At 43.2% G+C, this 19,795-nt stretch overlaps 1 protein-coding gene across 5 annotated transcripts in view; it reads right to left on the bottom strand.

Moving 5' to 3' along the window:
* unc5cb (unc-5 netrin receptor Cb) overlaps positions 1-19,795 on the bottom strand; it is a 122,683-nt gene that overhangs the window by 69,364 nt on the left and 33,524 nt on the right. The window contains exon 1 of one of the 5 annotated variants that reach the window (XM_086187291.1): positions 12,130-12,256. The exons of 3 other annotated variants lie outside the window; for them this stretch is intronic. The gene's annotated coding sequence lies outside the window, so the exon portion shown is untranslated. Of the gene's footprint in view, positions 1-11,747; positions 11,888-12,129; positions 12,257-19,795 lie in introns of those variants that run through there. One more of the 5 variants, XM_086187292.1, reaches the window with a different exon arrangement.

Here is a 19,795-nt window from a genome sequence, read left to right as displayed (position 1 = left end):
CCCCCCACGCCTCTGCAAACCAGCAGCAGAGAGCCAGTGATGGCCCCCCATGGACACATGGAGGCTGCGCTGCGGAGGGAAAAGGCAGAACCAGCCACAACATGCCGGCCTCCCAGCCACAACAGACATTTACACAGCCACGCTTGAACAGAACGGATTCCAGCGTCTCATAAGGAACGCGCACACTCAAAAGACAAATTCGCACCGATGGCTTAAAACGCTCATGTCTGCAAAATGAAATGCGAGAAGGGGAAATTGGAAAAATTTAATAATGGATATTGTGTGTATTGTGCGGAACTGTTTGCGATCACGAACTGGTTTATCACTGTCACTCTCTTCGGGGTGGAGGAGCAGAGAGGTACAATATTCCAATGTTAGAGGAACACGCCGCCAATTTTACATGTCTATGAGCATTAAATGGAATACAACCCAGCCTATGAAAACAGTTGCATAATTAATTCTGCAGCTCTGGTGGAGAAAAACACATATGACATCACCCAGGTGTCTCAAGACTACACATTCTCATGAAGGGAGCGTCCAATAAAGGCCCTGTTGACTTGCTTTATGGAAGGAGTCAAACCCAATGGTTTCAGAGCAAACACAGGACATCAGAGCTGGAAGTCATCCCGCCTTATGGAAAAGCAACACCCAATCACTGGCGAGCTTTTTGCACCTATGAGACAAGAGTTTTGTTTAAAGAAAAATTGTGATTAAAACAGTGTTATATCTGTTTGATTTAAGCATTTAAGCATTCTGAAAATTCAGTGGCATTCCAAGTGGATGATTTATCAAAGTATGAGTCTCTTTCCGACTTCTCTTATTATTATGGATTTTTCATGCAAAGTCATATCCATAAAAGCATGGTGTTTTTGCTAAATTTGCACGATCGTGCCTACAAGGGTAAACCAAAGCAGTTTGAGGTTGATTGGAGGAAACCATCAGCAGGCAGTAACAAGGTTTCATGTACACGAGGAAAGGAGAGCATCTGATGTAAACAGCTTTATTAAAACTGTCTTATTTAGAATAAAATCGATAGCTTGGTTCCTGCAGTCAATGTAAATGCAGTTATTGATTGGACGGGTAAATCAGATATACTCCTGTCTCCCACATCAATGTCAGGTGCTGTAACATTTATACACAAACGTGTACAAATAATGAGTATTTGTGTAAATGAACACCCTACACAGTCCTCCCTCACTGCTCTCTCTCCCCCTACATTCATCTTCTGCATCTTCCTGCACCTTCAACTCATGTTCCCTCCCCTGAAGTCCCCACCGACTCTGACCTTTTCTCCCGTGGAACAGGATACCGCCCATCTCCATCTCCCTCATGCATTAATGATCTGTGGTAAGCTGAGGGCATCTGTCTGACTCCTAGCCTGTCCGTTGCTCACCCACTTCCAAGGACAGAGCTCAGCCATCGCCAAGCACAGCCACGTTCCGATACCCAGAGGGAAATGCAGATAAATAGCCACAGACAGATAGATAGCCTCGCAGTCTAAAAAAGAAAAGTGGGGGCCGCCTCTTCTCATCTCCACAACATTTCTGTGACACTCCCCGGTGGCAGATATCTAAAATACTAGAGCAGAGAGATGACAGCCGGCAACAGACATAAAGAAACTGAACCCAATTATCCCCGTTCACACTGAACCTCGCTGCAGATACAGGCAGCAGAAGAGAGCTTCCTTCTATGTAGATTGCTCCGTTTCACACCTTCTGTTTGTAAAGATATCCTCACGTAATGAGCGACAGAATGCAGCTATCCGCCACTTTCAAGCTGCCCTTGTGGCCTTGTCCTAGCATCTCTCTGCAGCCTTCAGATCCCTAGAACACGGTTTTCTCTTTCTTTCTCAAGGGAGAGAAAAATTCGGAGTTACAAGTAACATCATCAAAAATAAATCCTTTATGGTTCCTAGAAACTAGATAGTTACCATGACCAAGGAAGGGGCTTTTTGCATGACACAAAAACTTGGTGGAGGGGTGCAGCATGGGTCTAGAACGAGCCCATTACATTTTAGAGCAGATCTGTTTAACAAGCGAAAAACTGCAGGTTTTTTTTACATGGGGTTTAGCTGAGTTGATCTGGCGGAGGCTCGTGCTCTCTGGGCGCCTTCCAGTTAGTTACTCGGTTAAGTTACTCGTGTTACTTTGTTTTGACTGTAACTTTGCAAAATCCCTCATTTTACCGCCCCTTTTCAAGCAAACATTTCAGCTTGGAGCCTCAAAAGTCTCCGAGGGAAAAAAAATGGAAAAGAAAAACTGAAACTATTGGTATTTCTGTCATAAAAATGAACATCTACACATAACCTTTTCAAATTACTTCTTTAAATGCCTTTTTCACTGACTGCACAATATCAATGCAATGTTCCTGCTTCTTTGCTGCTACATTAAACATTCACACTGTGGGATAAAATGTTGAAAAATTCAGTGGTATTTTCCCTCACAACAACAATGGTGGACTGCTTGGCCTAACAGAGGGATATTGTAATCAGGCTCTTTGGTGTATTTATATTGAGCCCTGTCACTGCCGGGTTTCATTCCCCAAAACGCAAAAGATGCATTCTGACAGCTGCAGAAATCCTCATCTAAGGGGGGGGATGAAAAGATTTCTTCCGTGCACCTCCCAGCCACTCCATTTCCAAATATTTGACTTTGCTTGTGATCCGAAACCCTTGAAGGGTTCTGTTTCCACGCGACTGATCTCTGTTTTCAAAGCAGGTGTTTAAAAACAGGCCTGACAGAAAAGCCTCACTAATAAAGCAGAACTAGAAAAAAAAAAAAAAAAAAAGACAGGGAAAAACGACGATGGGGGAAAATGCTTATAATTAAAAATACCTTAGTGGCTATTTTAGATGATATAAATAAGGCGAGGCTCAAGGATTAATTTAGAAATGACAATTACATCAGATAACGACGTGTCTGGCTGCCATGCTGATGAAACTCCCCAGGGTTCCCGTCTATGGTTGGGCCCATCGCTGGCTGTTCACACACACACACACACACACACACACACACACACACACACACACACAGCCTTGAATACACACACTGTACAGACCAGGAGCACGTGTTCAATTGCTCAAACTAATGCAGACACACATATACAGGACAGAACTTCACAGGGAAATCAAGCTGACAGATCAAAGAGTACACATAGATGGAAGAACCTTTCAGAACGTTTGAAAATCTACCAAAGGATGTTTTCCAAAAAAAAAAAAAAAAAATCCCAATCATCCCTGCGGCTGTGTTAAAGGAATGACCACTGCTGCTTCCAGTTCATATCAGCATTCCACAGATCAGAGAGGGTTTTTTTTCCAGGCCTATGTGAGCTTCATGCAGGGCTCTTGACATTCAAAGCCGCTTTACTAAAAGAAATCAAACCCTTATTGTTTTCTGCTGTCGGAACACAGAATTATTTATACGGTAACCCATCCAGTAAGGCTTGAAATTTACACTCACTTGTTTTGTAGTCATTTTTTAATTTGATGTGTTTTTTTTGTTGGTGTTTTTTTTTTAGGGGGGGGGGGTTATCGGTTTTGAAATGGTTTCATGAATCAAGGATCTTACTCATCCAATTACAGAGCATGAAATCCTTGAACTGAATTTAGGGTGACATTTACTGCCGGATCGTATTAGTCACAAAAAAAAAAAAAAGTCTTAACACAGTGGCTGCGGTGAAGTTAAAAAAAAAAAAATGAAGCCTGCACTGTAGACAAACGAGCACTTACATAATCTAACAGTGACATTTCTTTGAAACTTTTGTTTAAATCAGGGAAGGAGAGGAAAAACTCTTCCCTAAAAATCTATGTTTGTTAATGCTTGTTAAATTAAAGTATTTCACTCCAATTTTCTTTTACTGAAAATACTGAGTTTTGGGCATAGAATCAAGTTTCATGAGGGGGAAATTAAGGCTGATAAGAAATTTCATAATTCCTGTAGTTCAATAAATGTTGGCGTATCATCCCATCCTATATTGAATATAACGGTGTGCATACACAGATCAATGGTAATAAACACACAGCTCAAAATTCAATATATTCTATCTGGCCTGCTTGCATGTGGGGGCTAGTGTGAGTGACAGCGAGGCGCAGGATTTATACACCAGGGGGTAAACATGGTGCCTTAATAGAAGAGATGAAAGCACGGCTGGTGAGAGAGAGGAGGGTGAAAGCTACAGCGGGAGAGATGGCGTGATATTGGGGCAGATGACGCGGGGGGTCGGGGGGGCTTCTCCACAGGCTACTAGTTCAGCTCACATCACCTTGGCTAACTGTCACTGTCCCCTACGGTGACACCCCCGCCCCCGCCTCCAGCCCCGCCTCCGTCTATCCTTGACAGAATGATTAATGGCGGTTCATGGGAGCGCCACTGTCTTCAACTACAGCAAATACAATCAGAACTTTTGTGTCTGATAACCACAGGGAAAAGCCGCCAGCGTCCTTAGTGACGCGGCGACTACGCCGCAGACAGCGGAAGCTCCTATGATCTTGGTACTCGTGTATCACAATCACGTTTTGGAGCAAACGGGAATTATGTGGTGTTCAGAGGTTAGTGTAGGTGACATATCAGAGTGGGAGGTCACACTTTTCATTCATCACACCTTTTTTTTTTTTTTGCGCCGGAATGTTGGTAAACTGATGTTTTTTCACACTTTGTAACCATCGAGGCAAAAAATAAAACCTCACATTTTGTTCCATTGCCCTCCAAGTGACAGTATGAGACCTCCACAGACTCCAAAGTTCAGTGAGATCAGACATGTTTGAATGCGCCCCGAGCCTCAACACTGAGGCAAGAGCAGTCACAGTCTTGTAATAGCCTGCCAGAATCACATGACAAATTGGGTTTTTAATGCAATTTTAGAAGTTTTTGAGGTTGAGGTTAAAAAAAATGTGTTTTTGAATCTAATTAACGTCCCGAGATAGTTTGACTAGAACAGTTAAAACAGTACCAAATGGTCCAAAACAGTGCACGTATTACAAGAGTTGAGCATTTGAGTGGTCAAAGCAACAACGTTATCAAAAACAGTTGTACACCAGCTCCTTTGTGGACACTCTCCTGCCTGTCGTCGGTCATTTGTAATAGGAAGTCTATGAGTCAAAGAACGGGTCATGATAAGTACATTTTCATAAAAATAATAAGCTACATAATTAGTCTCATCCTGACTCTTGTCTGCAGACGTTTTCATTAATTTCTCCAGAAATATTGCATGGACGTTGACAGAGGTCTGCGCTCTCCGGGTGAACAGCTAGTATTTGTCTGTCAGTGTGTTAATGAAAGAAGGACTGAAGAATGTGCTATAAGATTAATGATGCAGCAGTGGAAGGACGACTGATAAAATCAGCTTCATATCTCATTCTATCTGCTCCGCACTGGAATAATCAGAAACTATTAAAATCCAAATGTGATCTTCCCTTGTCCTGACAAGGGGACCGAGCCTCTCCCAGCACCTAGCTCATATTTTCCTAATGTCTTTTTAATAGAGTCATGTCATATCCCTGCTGTTTCTCTAAACATTTTTGCCCATCATGTGCTGTGCAGTGTGTCAACACCACCATATTAAAGGCAATATACCATGAGAGTGGCCTACAAGTTTCATATCAGCTCTGTATCCCCACAGGATCCATTACAGTTTATAGGACTGTACATTAGCCTCTGTCTGCTGTCATTATCTCCTACAGGCTGCTGAGTACACACTCCGTGAGGAGAGCTTTTCACACAATCCTGACACGCAAACAAAAATACAGTCTACAGGCGTGCACGAGTGCTGTGCACACACAGGAGCAGAGCAGAAAGCATGATACACACGGAAATTTAAATAGACATGGAAATCTCATCATATATAGCAGAGGATCCTTTCTGTAGCCAGAGCATGAAAATGTTGAGATGTGCTGTGTGGTAAAAAAATGGAATTGAGATGTGTGGCCTGTGTGTGTGTGTGTGTGTGTGTGTGTTTGTCTGGATTTGCTCTTTGCTCAAGTTCAGTTTGGGTTTTCCATTATTCTACCAGAGGATGGGAGAAGAGAACCCGCCTACTCTATTTGGAAAGTATCATTTTTAAGCCTGAATCATACCTCGGCATTGAGGGGTCACCATAGCGACGCCAAAAGGTGCCAAAAAAACGGGAGCAAATGCTTTATAGTTCTGTTTAGTCTTTTATCATCATTACTCCAAGCCAAAAGGTAAATTGAAGCGCTACACATTCAGTTGTGGAGAAAACCTCAAGCAATAGCACTTCCACCCTCAAACAGCCACTGTGTGATTCCAATAATAAGCATAAAGAGAAGGTACGCACTGGAAGTCAGCGTAGTTGAGAAAATTAATCCAGCAAAGGAGTAAATATGACTTTGGTTAAACTACGAAGAAATACAATAATGAGCAGGCAGCTCCATTAGAAGTTCCTGTCAGCATGCAACACTTGGACATGTAATTAAATGGAAACAGACGCGGCAGCTACCTATGGTGAAGGTACTCATCAGCGTGAAGCGGTAAAGATCCTCTCCCTCTGAGAGCTTAAGAGCATATAGAGAAATATGAAAGCAAGGGCCTTTGTCATAGTTTTACATTTACAAACCCTAAAAAGCAGCTCGAGAGTCCCCGAACCGCAGCGAGCCAAAAGCAACACAGTGAGTTTCATTCTCCGGGAAATGAGCTGAGCACATTACATGCACCTCACGTGGATTAATTGGAAAACCCTAGTTAAATGTCCCAGTGCTATAATGCTCCCGAGGAAAAATGCTGGCATCTCGATCATCTGCAGATATCCACTTCTGTCAAATGTTTAAGTGAAGTTTCCAGAATGAAAACTTCTCTCAGAGAGAACTTCTTGAGAGGATTTCAAACACAAGCGATTCATGTCATTCATTCAGTTCACACCTGATTTCAGAATCACTCAGTTTAATGCAGAAGTGTGTTCCTGCTCAGACCCAGCTCCCGAGTTCTCATCCGTCCAGCTGGGCAAGATGGAGGGCTACGGCCGGACCGGACCAGTGAGAGGGTGGAGAGCTGCAGAACCTGCACTCCGTTGCAGGTTTTCTCTGTCTGCCTACACCAACAGAACCTCTCCCTCAAGGAGTCAATGTGCAGGTGGACCGACCAGCATCGGAGCAGGTTTGCAGAGGCGGCATTTGGATTACTTCATCGTATAATGGGAATATAAACACTGTCTTACTAGCCAAGAATCTCCACCGTTGCTGCGAGGGATGTGAGGCTGATGGCCGAGGTGTGTGAGATATTTAGGCAGCACCGTCAGATGGCAGCCGGCCCGTCACTCAGGATTCATTTGAGCAGAATATTTATGTGTGTGTTTCAGTCAGATGACATGAGGGCCAGCATGTCTTTTTGTATGTTTCTGTGGACTCAAACTGCTAACACACATCATGTATTTCCATCCAGGAAATGATGTCGCTGACTGCAAACTGTTACCCTAACCTCGAATCTCCTTTTCTCTAGTCATAATATATATTCATAACAAAATGGTGAATCTGTGTATTGGAAGTCTCGGGTTCTGCCACACACGTAATATACAATCCATGTTTAATTAGCACTACCTAGCTGACTTTGATGTTGTGTATAGTCCACTGTCGCTTCTTTTGTTCTGAGTTCGAACTAAAGCCTATTTTTAAGACATAACCTACAACTCATACACTGTTAGGTGTTCACCGGCCGGAGCTGGAGGCATGGCCTTAGTCTTCAGGCATCACGACTCGGGGTGATCAGGTCAGGTCAGGGAGTAATTTCAATCCCACTTTTCACTCCACACCTCTCTTTTCTTCCTCGTCTGTCAGTCGGTTTACAGGCTGGTCAGCCTGTAGGCCAGATGTTCTTTAATACACCCCATCATCACTCATTCTTAATGTTTCCTGTGTGAAACTGAGCACACAGTCCATGTCCTCTCCTCTGTTTCTTCAATTGAAACCTTGGCGGATCTCTTACCCGTACAAAGGGTGCGCTTAAGATGCGACATGCACAGCGAATCAAATACATCACCGACAACGGCTTCATTTTCCTCCTCAGCTCATGCAGATGATGTACTCCACAACTTATAATTGCGCTACTGATTAAGCTCATCCCACTGCATATCTCCGCCACTTCACAAAGCTCATCAGGCACATCTGTTCCCAACAGCACTGAACAAGAGGCACATTACAAACAAATAAATAACAATTAGTCATGTTTGAAGGCCTCTGTTTCATTATAGAAAAAGCTGGGAAAGCTTCGTGGAAATATACTTTCAGCATTTTGAATCATGATGACAACGCATTTTAAACCATAAGACAATATTAAAAAAAAAAAAAAAAAAAAAAACGGCACGATGTAAGCACAACAATAAAACTGCAGCCATTGTCTGTGTCGTTGTTGTCTTAATCTGGAGTCTAAATCAATTTAAAGATTAAGAGACATCTCTGCTGGAGAATGCGAGCTGCTGGCGAGCTGTCAGTCATGCTGCATTAGGAGACGTCTCAGGACACGGCTGCTAGTCAGAGGTTAAAGCCATTACGAGCTGGGTGGCTCCACTTTCTGACCTTTAACCCTCACTTCACTGTGCTCTATCTATCTTCTGTTCTCAGCACTTCCAGTTAAAACTAACCTGTACGGCAGCAGGTGCTAATCCCAAAACTGCCACCGAATCAAGCTTGATTTTTTTCCCTGAATGTCATTTTTCTTTCATACTTGACTTTTCCTACCCCTATTCCCTCCTGCTCTCCTAGAACTCGAGTAAAATCCTTTCCTTCACCTCCCCTCTCCTTTTATCCACCCTCCAAATACTTTAAAGTTGCTGTCCTTTTATTTTTGATGAGAAAGGGGAACAAGAGGTCTACCCCAGTGCACTCCCAGCCTTTTGTTTCAATATTTAATGGGAATGTGCAGTAATACCAGCGAAAAACACACACTGCAACTTGCTGGTGAGAGCAGGTGTCGCTGGCGAATGCTAATTGAACCAGTCCATGGGTCAGTGAGCACTTCCTGTTTTCCCTGCGCAGCAGCGTACTGATATATTCTGGCAGAACAGAACAGTTATTGCTGGAGGGAACTTGTCTTAAATTGTTCTCGAACAACTACGACTCCAAAGCTTTACCTGCAGGCCCAACTGCTCGAGCTATTTGTTAACCGACTGGCAGAGGTGGGACAAACACTTTCACCACCTACATTTCTACTTATTATGTTTCTGTTCAGTTTTAATTTAAGATCTGATGGATCAATTGTTTGTTGGCTTTTGATACAAATTAGTGGAAAGCTACTTGAAGAAGTACTTTGAAAAGGAGCTTTTGGAGGTGATGCAGATCAAATTGTTGATCCTGGAGTCTGAAGAGTTCCCACTAACAAGAACTGTCCACGAATGGGCTACAGTATTTAATACTTACACAGTAATTTGAACTTATGCTTGATTAAAAATATGTAGCCACCTCTGCCAGTGGGCTTAATACAGCAATTCCCAGACCAAGAAACCTTTATTTATCCAGTGTCTCTGTGAATACGCCCATATCACCAGGCTCCACATAGGCACGAGACACAATAACATCCCCCTTTAGTGACACATTATGAATTAAATTGCCCCTGACCGAGACTTTATAAAATAAAAGTGTGAGTGATGCAGAGTGACACATGCCATGCAGGAGCAGGTTAATGCAGACTGACTCATCCTGTTAATACGAGCCAATAAATGTTAGATTTTCATGTCTGCTTTTATGTGTCCTACCAGTAAACTTGCTCCGGATGATTCTGAATACATATCGGGAATGCTGTTAGCAAAAATACATGTTATAATATGCTTACCTACACGCGGTGCAGTCACCAGACACAGGGGGAATGTGAACCAGAGCACAAGAGAGGAAAAGAGAGGGAGAGAGAGAAACATATAATTAACACAAGTATTGATTTTCAAACACCAAAGTACAGCATATATCCTTTTCTACACAATGAAATTAACAGGGAATAATGTTTCTATAGCACTTGAACTAAACATTTAACAAGAGAAAAAGGGTGAGAGGCCCTGGCAGACCTATACTCCCGAGCAGACACACATGGCTCTGTTTCAGAGATGGAGGAATTCAGGAGGAACACATGTTTCCGGGAGCACCATCAAGCATGTAGAACTCAGTCGAGTTTACAGAGTTGGGGAGCTGGTTTTAATTAGAGTTAAGCAGACCTGGCTCTATTTGTTTTCATTTGCGTGATTTATCCCCTTTCATTTGGCAGCTTGCTAACATATCCCAGACCATCAGAGCAACTCCGCCTGAGGTAAAAGGATACGGCTGGCCTTTGAAACAGAGAGCAGAGCTTGTGGAGTTTATTGGGCCACAGTTGGGGCCACCTGTCGTGTAGATATACTTGCAAGATACCAAGGAATACCAATGAAGGTGGCTCAGCTGTGATACTGCATGTGACCCAGCATATTTCTCCTTTAAGTAAACACATTTTCTTTCATACAAAGCCTGGGGGGATAACAGATATGAGTAAGATGAGGGTGGGATGTAGCTTGAAGACCAAAGATGGGTTGCCAGGTATTTGGACAAGCACTGTCGACTACCTAAAGCTCCGCGTGCCTCAGGGGAGAACTTGTGATGGTTTTTAAGGCCTCGGTCTATCTCTGTGCGATGCTCTTTGGTGGGGAAGAGATCAATCAAAAGTGAACATCTGCCTCAGAAAATACATTCCACTCTACAGTAGGATCTCCAATATAGAGGGGGAAACGATCCCAGACCTATGAGCGATGTCATTGTTCAGCTGCAACCTTTACTAACACACTTTCATTTGAACGGGACTCATACAACAGCATCTTCCAGCCTCATGATCAGAGTTGGAACTGAGGTTGATCCCTTTTAATGTAGACACACAATTCAGCTGTGACCTATCATCGGCAATTTGTCATTCGTGGCACGTTCACAAGAAACAAACAAATCTAAGGCTCTGTTCAGACCTGGTATTAGCATGCATCTGGAACATTCCAGCTTAGTACATGAGTTCACTCTTGGCATTCAAGAAAGAAATCAAAACAAAGCTGTGCTATTAGAAATGATCAGATGTCTTGCAATTTGCATTCATATCACTAAAAGAATGTGGCCATATGTGGACCAGACCACTTCTGACCTGATCCTCACACAGGTAAGAGCTACCCACTTGTGATCGGATCACTCAGGATGGAGGGTAAATTCAGGTCTGAAAGGAGCCTGATTCACAATACATAGACATAACTGTATTAAGGCAAACAGAGGAGAACATTCTTGCCATTGTGCAAACGGGCAAACCACAAAATGTTCAGTATGTCCCATCTCCCCTTAAGTGGCAACAGCCTTGAAGAACAAAGAACTTTCAGAGAAAAACACACCACTATAGGGTTTGACAAATGGTTGTAGTTGTGGTTTTTTTTGTCTAATGACTGAGCCGAGCCTGCCTTCACTTAAAAGGCTCCCTGTGAGCAGCTGATCAAGCCCAGGTAGTAGATTTAAAGTCTGGCCAGCCTGCAGGCAGCTAAGGGGTCCAGGAACATCAATAAAGGGTTAACCAGCACCGTTAAGATTTAAAGGAGCAGTAAGTGGCTCCATTAGCCCGGCGGACTGCAGCAGTCACAGGGGTGGATGAGACAGGAGATGAGGTGCCCCTGAGACATCGGTCCAGGGTGTTGGAGAAAAGAAAACTGGAGGGTAAATGAAAGCTACTGCTTTACCTTTCAGCCTCCAGACAGAGCAGCTCAGTCACGAGGAAAAGAGCAGGAAACAACACAGGAAATGAGCGAGAGGGGTTTCATACCGCTGGGTCTACAGTAGCTTCACAGTCTGAACATCTGAGTTTGATCAAGAATCGGTGCAGCTGGTATTCCACCGATGGCAAATCTGCTCTCCTAGTTTATGAGCTGATCCAGTCATTAATCAGGAGTATTTCCTGCTCTGCTAAACTTTGACTGGGTGTTAACATGTGAGGCAGAGGGATTCTCCACAGGCTAAATGGCGACTGTTACCAATTATTTAACGACCTGTCAGTGCTCCTCAATTAGCAGCCTCTACGAGAAGGGTGGCTGTGATTGGAGAACCGATTAAACCTGGACCCATGTGACCAGTTGGTCAAGATAGAGGTCTCCGTTCAATAGTTAACACATTTCGACCTCAGAAATACCTGCACGACGTAGCATTACCTGGTGGTGGTACGGCATCGCCAAAGAAACAACACCATCAGAGTCGCTAGCTAAAGAGGAGTGAGGAACTATAGGATGAGCAAAACACAAATACCGACTCCACGAATCACATAACCAGAGACAGGTGTGCTGGGAAGGAGCTGATTGGGTAAGAGACTCAAAGGGTGGGGCTGCAGCTGATGAGCACTGATGAACTGATGAGACACACGTGAGCACACAAAAAAGGTGGGAAACTGCCCAAAAAAAACAGGAAGCAAAGCAACCAATACAACAGGGAAGTGATGACAATGGGGGAAAATACCGAACACATAAGAGGAGAAACTACACACCATGATGAAATAATGAACAAGTCCAAATTAAAAAGTCTGAGATTAAAACAAGAGTCCAAAACTCAAAATCACTACAGTCAATGATGCTATTTAATATCAACCATATCCTAACCTTTACCACATGCACTAAAGGCACAAGCTAAAACCTTTACTGACCCCCCTAGCATCTGTTTGCTTTTCTTTTTTTTCTTTTTTCTTTTTTACTTACGTGACAAACACTGACAGCCCTTCCTGTGTGGTTTCAATCACTCTGACAATTAAAACACAAGAGTGATGCCAAACTTAGAGAACTGATGTTAAAAAAAGTCGCTTAAAAACACCTTGCACGTCATTTCTGCTAGAGAGTGTTTCAATCGTCTCTCTCTGACCCTGACAGTAAATACTCAGATGATGAGAGTGGTGATAGCCTCCGTTCAATTTTCCAACCCTTTAATTAACTAATCCACTGCTTTTAATTCAATTTGCACATTTTTTCTTTCTTTTTTTTAAACCCGTAACACACACACACACACACACAAGCCATACTCCACAGTTTCACACTGCAATAAGTGGAGGTCTCAACCCAGCACTTTAATAAATGTGTTAATTCAGAGCTCACCAGGGAGAAACAATGCCAGCACAGGAGATAAATTCCCCAGCGTTCATTTCCTCTGTCTGTCTTACGGCTGATGCTGAGCGGGAGACGACCCATGGGGGGGAAATGAAGATCATACATCACGCTGGCATCCCTGCAAATCTAACATGTCTCAGGTTTGGGTCCGTGCACCTGTTTACTCTGCTGTAATAAGACCATTCATTTAATGCTCTATCATACAGAATGTCTGGAAAGCAGAGTTTTGTTAAAGAAAAATCTAGACGTGACTTCACCTAATGCATGAAATGTGTTTGCGTGTGTGTGTGTGTGTGTGTGTGTGTGTGTGTGTGTGTGTGTGTGTGTGTGTGTGTGTGTGTGTGTGTGTATGTGTGTGCTACTATGTGTGTTTTAATTTCCACTGCATGATGAGCTTTCTATTATTACTAACTGGGAACCCCCCTGGAAATGCTGGTTCTACTCCACCTGAATGTTTGAGTCCATTATTAAGAGGTGAAATTATTGAGGCACATGTTCCGCTGCTCTATGAGGGAAAACATTCTGCCTGGATAATGGCCCTTTGTCTAATTACAATGCCAGCAATCACAAACACACGTACAGACCCCAGAGAAGAAGGAGCAGCAAGGAAAAGGTGACACACATCCTCGATGCAATGTTATAAATGAGCGTGTTATGCTCTTGTTTATTGCAGGAGCGCTGAGCTCCTTAGTGCGGGTGGAGAAAATGTACGACGATTTATAAGCCAGCTTCAGTCAGATAGTAGAGAGACAATCACAAGTGCAACAACCTTGAAATCATCTCGGCACGTGTCAATCACACGTTAAGAGTTTCCAGACAGTGGCAGGAGGACATAAAAAAACACCTGACTCTTTATGAATAAAACTCGCCAAACCAAGTTTGATCGAGTTTATAATGAAGCCGTGGTCTTGGAGTGTTTGATCCTCGCTGTTCTTTCTTGTGATTTGCACTCTCTGATTGAGCTCAATACGCAGAGGTCAAAGGTCATGTTGCTGTTGTCTGGGAATCTCCACAAAAAAAAAAAAAAAAAAACCCTCCTCATTCCTGACCGACCCCGCACTGTAAACACAGGGCCCAGTAATCTCTCCACACCACATAAACACACACACATACAAAAGAGTCAGGTTCCAGGCCACCGATAAAACTAAACACCATCCCTCCTGTGTCACCAAGTTCAACCTCTCTGCTCTCTTTTAATGGTTTTCTGAAGGAGCCTGAAAGCTTTTCTCCTGACTCTCTCTCCCAGTTTGTTTAAACAAGTTAATTAGTGTGGTTGATCTGATGGGACTCCAGAGCCTCCCAGCTCTGTCACAGACTCGAGAGGGTGGGGTGGGGGGTTGCCCCTCATGGCGACAAAAAGACACTAATCCCGTTTTACAGGGACTCAAGACAACCTGACTCAACATAATGTTAAAGGATGAGATGGGGGGGGGGGGGGGAAGACAAATCAAACCTAAAAAAGCTTTTCAAACATAAAAACAAATGTGTTTTCACTCATAAACCTCACAAGGGGAGACACTACCCTGATGTTTTTGTTAAAGGTGAAAAACTTCAGATTTTCTCTGATCTTAAATACCTTGGAATCATTCCAGATTCAAATCTGCTTTCTTTTTTTTTTTTAAAGCAAATTAAAGACCATATCTAACATCAAGGGCTGTCAATCTTTTCCCATATATCATATGGTCTGAGGTAAAGAGCTACTGTTTGTTTCTCAGCTGGATGACCATCTCAAAACACACACAAAAAAAAATAAAAAATAATAAAAACAGAAAAAAAACACAACCAACCAAGTGATTCTGTAGCCAAAAAAGTGTGTTGTTTCCCAACTGCATTATTTCTTGGTGCTCAACAAGTTCGTTCACGGTAGCACCAAATAGGAAGTGCAGTAGTTTGAGTGCACGAGATGACACCTATTTTAATATTGCAGTATTGTAGTACTCTCTGTGTTTGTAGGTTTTTATGACACTCAGTCACTTTGTATTAACCTGCCATGGGCATACAGGTGAAAACTAGCTAATTAGCTAACCTTGGAACCTGAAATGTTGAATAATGTGCATTGTCTCTGGTAAATGGATAAATAAATTCAACATTTTAAGATGGGCAAAGACAAAAAACACGAAACGAAAAACAAGAGTAAACTTAAAATCAATTTACATGACTCTTTTTTCCTCAGGATACCCAGAACTCTATTGGCATTTTCACTGTAAAACTCTCTTTCTGTCACTTTTTATGGATCAGAAGACTCATTAGCATGCATGAACTTTTACTTCCAATCGATATATCACCAATGGCAACACTTTCTGCTTGGCGAGAGCATTTATTGATCACCGACAGGAGGGGGGGGGGGGGGGGGGGTCATTGATTTGACCACTCTTAAGCTCAAGCTTGGTACTCTCAAAACGGAGCTTTTTAGGAGACTAATTTCTAATCATGAAGGGACGGAGACGGTTACATTTGTTTCACTTCAAAATTCATTTCTATTTAAAAGACGTCACAGTAATCAACGCCCTCAAACAATCATTGTTTACTGATCCCAGCAGAGATAAGAGATAACCGCGGAATTCCCCCCACACACACACACACTCTTCTTCTTCATCAAGCGTGTAAAATGAGATGTGACTCAACTGAGAATTCAAAGTTTGATGAAGAGATACCGTAGGTGGAGAAAAAAGAGGAGAGGTCACGTTTCTAGGGGTGACAGAGCTGAATGAAAACAGCTTTGTGCAAAGAAAGACCGTCTGACATCCTCTTCAAAGGAGAAGTGAGACACCGAGAGCAAGAGGAAATGCAGAATGCTGAGAAGCAGGAAGAGGAGGAAGAGGAGGAGGAGGTTATTGATTAAGAGAGCAAGAATGTGTGAGAGGAGACAACCCAGCGAGGGAGAAAAAGGTAGGGCTTAGAAGGTGGGACTAAAAGGATGACTAAAACGGAACAAGGGAGAGCAGCAAGAGGAGTTGAGAGCAGGTTCAGACTCAATCAGAGTTAAAAAAAAAAAGAGGGAGAGAGAGAGCGAATGTGAATAAGATACAATTATACCTCTCCAAAAGTAAGCCTCTGGTCGCTGATGTACTCATGAGAGTGCGGTATGAGGCGAGAGCGAGATAGTTAACACGTTCCCAGCTATCCCCAGAACCCCTGCTGTCCCTGCCAGTCAGCAGGCATCCTGCTCTCTTCCTAATGAGTTGTTTACATCCACAGCAGCAGATCAAACCCTCACCTCCAAGACACGGATGGCAGCATCAATACATCCAGACACATTAAGAATCTTTGGATTTTCTACATTGAGTCGCTATTTGAAAAACAGGGGCAAACACACAGTTAGAAGCACTTCGCTTTTCTCGAGTTCATCCCTAATTCCTACCACTCGGATGCCGGGGGGATTTGTGTATCAGTCTACTTTAATGACCAAGATTAATGTTAAGTAGCATTATGCTAATGGTGGTACAGGGCCTATTCCACTTTATTAAATAAAGCTGCTGGAATATGATTATGAATATGGCTGTTGTTAATGGAGCGTGGCGGAGAACAGTGTTGACTTTTCTCCTCATTCTTGTTTTGATATGATGATCAGGGGTGTGTTCTGCTGGGTAGTAATCTCCACACACTCGTACACACAAGGAAGCCTGGAGCTGAATCTGGTAACATGTAATCCAGGATCACAGCGGGGACTTTTCGCTATGTCTTGTGCGTGTGTGTGTGTGTGTGTGTGTGTGTGTGTGTGTGTGTGTGTGTGTGTGTGAGTGCGTGTGTGTATGAGTTTGTATGCAGAGGTGAATAGTGAGAGATAAAGACAGCAAGAGCGTGCTAAAGTGCATCTCCAGCAACAACAGAACCTTTGACAAAAAAAAAAACAAAACAGTAGATGCACCCTGTGAAGATCTGCAATAGCACAGAAATCACACACCGCTGCCAAGAGAATTTGAAAAATGTACAAACTTCTCTTGGATTAGCTACAATAGCGTGTCTGTATCTCCCCTCTGAGAGTGGATCTTTAAAGATTAAGAGCCGTCTAAATTAGGCGAGTTTTTGTTGGACTTTTATGTGAGTGCCTGCGCATGTATCTTCTGCGTGTGGCAACAAGGCCAAACTCATAAAACCTCGCTCCAAATTTAAGGTCTCCTCTCATGGGATGATCTTTTCAGTTGTCCTCAGTCTCCTCCCTCTACCATCCGCAAATTCCCCCCCACATTAACCCTACCCTCCCTCCTCTGTGTCCCCTGAGTCCCACACACCAGAGCACTTAACCTCAACAGGCCTCCTCCCAAACTCAATCTGCCCCCCGACACAGACACAGCATCACATCAAATCAGCTGATACTTAGTCCCGAATATAAAAGATTCATGGGGGGGGGGGGGGGTGGATCGAGTCTGCTCCTCCAGTTGGGCTGAGCGTTCACTTGTGCTCCCATGGAAGTGTGCAGGGTCTGTAGCTGTAGCTCAAGTGCTGAAACGAAGAAGGCATCATGCCGAGCTTTCCACCCCGGTGTCACTTTCAGTTTACCTTCCCCTGCTGAGAATCCTGTACCAATTATTGGGGCTACAGCGCGTGCTGTTTTTCTTGCTGCAAAAAACGACAACAGTGACATCAAATACGCAGTCTTCTGGGATCTTTGAAAGAAGACAAACAACCTTTGGATTTTTGACCTCTTTCTATGAGGAAAAAAAGAGGGAACTCAAGGTGCAAACATGGCAAAACATCAGAATTAATTTCTATACCTGTACAATGGGCGTTAATTGAAAACTTTGCCGACGAAAGTTCAAAAAGCTGCAGCCTCCTTCTTTCAGTGAAGAGATATATAGCCAGGAGTGAGGTTACACGCGGAAACGCACTTGGATGAAAAGATAAATCAATGGTATAAGTAGATTACATGGCAGCCTCTATTTCTTTAAGCAAGTCTCTTTATATTATGTGACAAAGCCGAGGACGGGAGAAGCATCCTGATGAAAAACGTGCACTCCGCTCAGCACATCAAATATTAAGAACCAATATTAGCCTCACTGTCACCCCCATCGCGCACGCTGCAGCTGGTGTAGAAAAGTGTGTGTGAATGGTTTTTTTTGCGTGTGTTAGTGTGTATCTGATGTGAGAGTAATTGTGTGTGTACGGTAGCTGTGAAAAAGGAGAGGTCACTCACAGGGCATTGCTCAAAACACAGTTTTCTTGAGTGTTTCTGGGAATGGTGGCGGGGGGTGTTGGGGTGGAAGGAGTGTTTTTGAAAGTGAATATTTGTGCTGTGTGGTTTCAACTGTCACAGTGGGATCGGCGGTGTGGGGGCAACGCCAAGCCAAAGGGGCCGACCTCATCAACGTACAGTTACGTGACCAATACGGGTGACCCCACCCTTCGGAAAGTATTTCCACACTTCAAATTCAAGAGTGTCACAAGTTCACAGTTCTGTTACATTTCACTCACACAACTTTTTTTAATTTTAATTTTTTTTTGGAAATATTTTCATCCCACATGTCAATAAAATATCCAAGGAAAACACGCTGTAAAAGCCAGCCGGTGACAGAAGAAAGTTCCCAGCACTTCAGAGGGACTTAAGTATTTTGGGTAAAGAATAAACTTCTTTCTGCAGTGACAGTTAAGGCTGCAGAGTTGTCCTCCCAAAAGCCCTGTGTTCTCTTGATCGGCACTTTACTCTCTCCTCTCGACACTGGAACAACTTCTCCCACCAGGCCAAAAGATGCCTTGAACGAGCTTTTTTCACAGAAAACAAAACAACCAACCAACAACAAAAAAACAAAACAGTATGAAACTGCAGAAAGTACTTTCTGTTACCCAGGTGGCTGAACTGCGGTTGGAGAAAGCTCTTCTAGTGGGCATTTTGTCTGGCTCCACTAGCGATGTGGGACTCGTTCTGCTTAGGGTAGCATGAGGTAACCTTTGGTAGCCTTTTGCTGCACTCCTGTGTCATCTTTGTGTGATCGTTCTTCATAAAATTTGCGTTATCTCCCTTTATGAAAAGGAGTTTTGTATACGTGGTTGCCAAGGTTACATTAAGGGTGACAGAAAATGAGTGTGTGACCATTGCCTGGCATTTGTGTGACATGATCGTACTGCTCTTACTCTCAAAATATTATACTTTCCTTTTTTACAGTGAAGAAAAGATGAAAAAACAATATCGCTGACACACCCACAAAATTTTGCAATACAGTTAAATGTGAACATGTACATCTACAGATGCAAAAACAAACAAAATCCTCAGCAAACAAAGTCAATCTCAGTAGTCATCCCAGGGAATGTCAAGCACACTTCAGAAATGCGGGGAAAAAGAGAAATTAGGTGTATTTTTCATGGGTGAAATAACCGGACTACACCATGCACAATTCAGAGGATGGCGGTATAAGCAGTGTAATGCATGGCTTTAACAGAGTAGAAGAAGAAGGAGGAGGAGGGGTTGTTTCGACCAGCTGAGGCAAACAAATGGAGAGAGACCCTGAGGTATTGAGGAATCAGGTCCCAATTAAAAAACTGCACATAAAAAATATAATACCTGGTTCAAAAGTGTGCTGAGCTCAAAGCAACACACCTTTTGAAGGCATTGCTCACCAATCTCAGGACACGACGCCTTATTCATTATTCAGGTAACACAGGACTAAATCGATTTCCTGCCCTCACCTCTCACCTGCCTCTTCCTCCTCTCAGATCAACATTCCACACAGAGTGCAAAGCCCCGGCCACACGAGCAAGTATTCATGGAGAATTTGTGTGTGTGTGTGTTTGT

Source organism: Aulostomus chinensis, chromosome 19, assembly GCF_037954235.1.
Source record: "Aulostomus chinensis isolate RoL2024-O1b breed Wild chromosome 19, RoL_Achi_v1.0, whole genome shotgun sequence".
NCBI lineage: Eukaryota > Metazoa > Chordata > Actinopteri > Syngnathiformes > Aulostomidae > Aulostomus > Aulostomus chinensis.
This window is presented reverse-complemented; position numbering and strand designations above follow the sequence as displayed.